The sequence below is a fragment of the Acomys russatus genome, chromosome X (assembly GCF_903995435.1).
Source record: "Acomys russatus chromosome X, mAcoRus1.1, whole genome shotgun sequence".
In the NCBI taxonomy this organism is placed as follows: domain Eukaryota; kingdom Metazoa; phylum Chordata; class Mammalia; order Rodentia; family Muridae; genus Acomys; species Acomys russatus.
In genome coordinates this window covers 92339839-92345019 of record NC_067169.1, presented here as the reverse complement: position 1 = coordinate 92345019, position 5181 = coordinate 92339839, and positions in this window count along the sequence as shown.

Below are 5181 nucleotides of genomic sequence, written 5' to 3'. Positions count from 1 at the left end.
ACTACATTTGTTTCTAAGAAAATGGGTTACAAATTCAAGGAGAGAAAGAAGAAAGTCAATTATCTCTCAAAAATCAGTATTCACTCATTTTTTTTGAGTAGTTTACAAATTTGGAGTGTGAAACACTAATGTTAGGTTAGAAACCAAACTACAGATATCTTCAGGCCATTTCACTCTTCAATGTAAAGTATAGCACCCAGAAAATATCAAGAAACTATCATTTTAGTTTATACAATATAAACTAATATTTCCCCAAACTTTTTGATTTGAGAATTACATATGAGGTTGGAGAGATGGCTGAGTTATTAAGAGAATTACATACATTTATCTAATAGATTTTAATACAATCCAGCTAACATTCTTTCTTGCACAATTTCTCCCTTACCTCCCAATCATTCTTGCTTCCAAGTTAAAACCCACTGAGTTCACTTGTGTGCACGTGGGTGAAGAGCCACCTGCTAAAAGCTGGGAGTCTCTCAGGGGCTGCATCTCTGAAGAAAGCCAAATCTCCCTCTGCAGAAGCCCTTGTATTTTTTCAAGGAAGACTTCATCAATACCTTTTTTATTATATAAGTCTGTGAGCCATGTTCATGACTTTGGGCTATTTCTTGATAACATGCTTCACTTATCATGTATTTCTTAACCCGTGGTCATCTCTGTAACCTGTTAGCTAAAAGATAAAAGTTTCTCATTTTTATAATTTTTAGAATGTAAAATGATGCGAATTTAATCCTTCTTGTAATAGGAATACATTCCTAATAACACTGTTGATTTCAAAGAAAAATAATAAATTGCTCTCCAAACACAGCCAGTGTCTACTGAAATGAATGGAAAACAAAGATTTCATAATTGTATACCAAATTATTTAAAAGAAAAGCAGAGAAATGATATTCAAAAAGTGAATTACCTAAGCCAAATAGTGTTCCAGATATTCCACAAGTTATTTCATTTAACACAAAAACCCTACAAAGGAAGTGCCACAATTTCTGTTTGCCTTTTAAAGAAACAAAGAAGCTTACTACTACTAATTGATTGAAATATAATTGGAATGCAAGTATGTCTAATGTGAAAAGCCCATGCTCCTTGTCTTTTGAAAACTGTGTGTATTGCATATACATGTGTTCATGTGTTCATGTGCGTATGTGCATGCATGTGTGTGTCTGTGTGTCTATGCCTTGTGAGTAGGGAAGCCAAAGGTTAACACTGGAGTGTATTCTTTAATTGCTCACCACTTCGAGTTTGTGAGACAGGATCTCTCACTGAACCTGGAGTTCACTGATTCAGCTAGGCTGGTTGGCCCCTGAGTTACAAGGGTCTGCCTGTCTCTGACTCCCCAGTGCTGAAGTTTCAGGTATGCATTATTTCATCTAGCTTTTACATGATTGCTGAGGATCTGAGTTTGAGTTTTCTTGTTTACATAGCAGTCACCTTACAGACCCACCATCTCCTCAGTGCCCTAGCTCTCTATCACGTTAAAAATTCTGGAGATGGTAATTATATTGCAAATAGCTTGACACATCAGAAGAAAGGCTATTGAATATTTTTGCCATAATGAAATGATCAGTATTTTATGAAACAAATATGTTTTAGCTGATTTCAGATTTCAGTATTACACAATATACATATATATCATCAAAATGTCACCCGGTACCACATAAATGCACCACATAAATGTTTTTTCCAGTTAATAAGTGAAGAAAACGAATGTGGGATAAAACACGCTATCTTTACATAATTTGGATAAAATGTGAAATTTATGACTTCATTGGCTGTAATTTTAGTTTGCTATATATTGTGCAATTTTTGCCCTTTATTGAAAACACAGATGCAGCCTCCTAAATACCACTGACATATAGTATTTTGTGCCCGAGATCAGATCATGTCAGATCAATGTGAAATCCACAAGATTGACTCTAAATCTCTAAGCAAGTCTAACAAAGTTCTGTTACAATTCTATCAGCCAGGAGCGTTAATGATATGCCACACATAGGTCTCTCAACTTCCTATTTCCACCTCAGTGCTTTCAACAATACCCCAGTGTTTTCCTCAGGAGCTCTGTAATATGAGTTCTCGATGCAGAGTTTTCACCTCTCTGTTGCTTTCCATAATTACATCGAAGCACACTAGAATTCATGCCCTTAAGGGAAGTCATGACTTATTAGAACTGGAAAAACACATGGAAGCTTAGCTGCTCTTATACTTTTGGATCCAGTGGTATCTCTATTTTGATGAAAAGAGAAAAGAAAGACAGTCTGTCATGAAAGCAGCATAATCTTCACCATTGTAAATTTTGCCAGAGGGCAATTATTTTAAACAAACCGAGCAATCCAATTAGCTAGATATCCAGAAGAAAACAAATCAGCTATTGAATGGATAAAATAAACATGTGTTTAACTAAATTATCAAATTCCCATCAACTTTGTTTCACAGCTGCATTTGATATAAAACAGTTATAAAGAAAATCCAGTTTGGAAATTTTTTCTGAGGTCAAGGGCCCACTGTATGTGAACATGATCACATGGACTGAAATTCTCAGTTGAAAAATTACAGAAGAAGCAAACTCTGTCCTGATTTGAACAGAAAAGAAATATACAGAATGGTCAAGAAGGCTAGAAAGTTAAGCGAATGTATTATAAATTGAAACTAGTTTAAGGGTATCAAGAGGAGAAAGGGTCAATGAAATGTGAGTGGAAAGAGTGATTGATCTCAAATGTTTTGTACTTTATGGAAGATGCTGTGCCTGAAACAATGGGTGCCTCTGCTTTATCATGTTCCTGACCTGTTATCTGTCTTCATGGTTACATTGAAGTTCTTGGGGGATTTCCTATTTTATCACCATGTAATCACCTTCTCTGTGTATATTTAAGAAGATTCAACATGTATTTATCAAATACCTATTAAAGTCCATCCTCCATAGCCATAGCTGGGTTCCACATTTGCACACTTATGTAGGTATGCAAAGAAAATATTTTAAAAACCCATCTGTGTCTACTGATACACAAATTTTTACAAAATGTGACATAACAACCATTTACATTATACTATTTTAATTTAAAATGTTTACTTTTGGGGAATTTTATACATGAATATTGAATTTACATCATTTACACCCCATGTCTTTCTACTATTCTATTTCAAATTCATGACCTCTTTCTTACATTATAGCAGATGTTATAAACAATACAGAAATAAATTTAAATATATGGGAAAATTGCTTGTATGCAAGAACTATAAATTTTTAAATAATAAATTTGAGAATTCATAGATTTTGGTGTCTTTTTGTTGTTGTTGTTGTTGTTTTGTTTGTTTGTTTGTTTTGAGACAGGGTTTCTCTGTGTAGCCTTGATTGGTCTGGACTCTCTTTGTAGAATAGGCTGGCCTCAAACTCACAGAGATCCGCCTACTTCTTCCTCTCTAGGGCTGGAATTAAAAGCATGCACCACCATGCTCAGCTGATTTTAGTGTCTTTAAGTATCCTAGAATCAATTATCTAAGGATACAGGGAGATAACTTCATGTGACAAGCACTGTGTACATTAGGGACTGAAGAAATGGCTCAACAGTTAAGAGCACATTTTGCTCTTGTAAAGAACCCAGTCTATTCCCAGCACCCACATGGTTGCTCACCAACATTTATAACTCCAGTTTCAGGCACTCTGATGCTTTTTTCTGGTTCCCAAAGGTATCATGTATTTGGTATATAGACACACATGCAAACAAAACAAGGGAAAGAATGATTTTAAGAAAAAATGAAGCTGGGCCTGATGGTACAGGCCTGTAATCTCAGCACTAGGGAGGCAGAGGCAGGAAGATCACTGTGAGTTCGGGGCCAGCCTGGTCTACATAGTGAGTCCAGGACAGCCAAGGCTACACAGAGAAACTTTGTCTTGAAAAACCAAAAGGAAAAGAATGAAAGAAAGAAATGTGTAGAGACTTGATGAACTTCTTTATAAAGCTTACAAATTGGTGCAGGGGCATGTAGACAACTAATCAACTGATTACATTTCTCAGTGTCATGGTTGCAAACTGTTAAAAGTGCTGAGAGAGACAGGTGCTGCAAAAGCAAAGAGGAGATTCAGACTTATCTCTGTGGAGTCAGAGGAAGTTTTGGTAGCCAACCTGTGTACATGCAAGGTAAGAGATATCTTACTACCTTTCAATAAAGTTTTGTTCTTGTAATTTTAATTAAAACAAAAAATATTTGGTCTTGCCATATAACTCTAACTGGCATGGAACTCACTATCATGATGAATTCAGATGCAGAAATATCCTCTTTCTTCAGCCTGCCAAATCCTGGGATTATTGATGTGCTGAGACAGGTATTCTTGCATTTGTTTTTGTTGTTGTAATTTAATTTTGTTTTGTTTTGAGTCAGGGGATTCTTGTGTAGCACAGTTTGGCTTTGTCTGTTTCTGCTCCAGCCTCCTGAACAAGGATTACAGAGGTGCCCGCAACATCCAGCTTGAAGTTTTACTTAGATCCTTCATTTATCTCCTTTAAACCTGTATGTCAGCTAATTGTATTTTTTTTTAATTTCTGTAATACATTCAATTACTTTATCTTTTAGACCTTTTCTTATATATATATATATATAATCTGTGATGTAGAAGAACAAAACAGGAAATACTTCTCTACATTCTGTATTGTTTTATATACTTGACCATCTCAGCTATTTTGACAGCAAAATGTTTAGGATATTAGTATTTTCCCCTTGTAAGCATACTTTCTCTAACCCTACAGAAATTGGTACCCATCACTGCCACTTCACTAATAATCTTGCTATTACCAGTGCAATGATATGTTGGTTGCAAAAGTCCATAGATACCTTGCATACTTTATTTCACGTGGCTTTTTATTGTATTGGACGTCTTGGCCACTATTTTTTGAGTGTCATCATATTGACATTCCATTGTGTCCCTTTTCTCAATTTGCTTTTGTATGTGATAGTCTTTAAAACATTGACATTTTAGCTTCTTGCCATATGTTATAGGAGGCTGAGATCTTTGTGCAGCTCTCTGATTCTTGGGTAAACCCTTTCCCCTTTGTCCAACCTTGGTCAAATGTCTATGCCATGTGACTACTTCTCTGACTTTTTAAATCACTGATAAGGCTTACTGTCTTTTAAAGTTTACTGCATTCTCAGCATATATGGCCCCATAAAATAAGCCTAGTTGTGTAATGT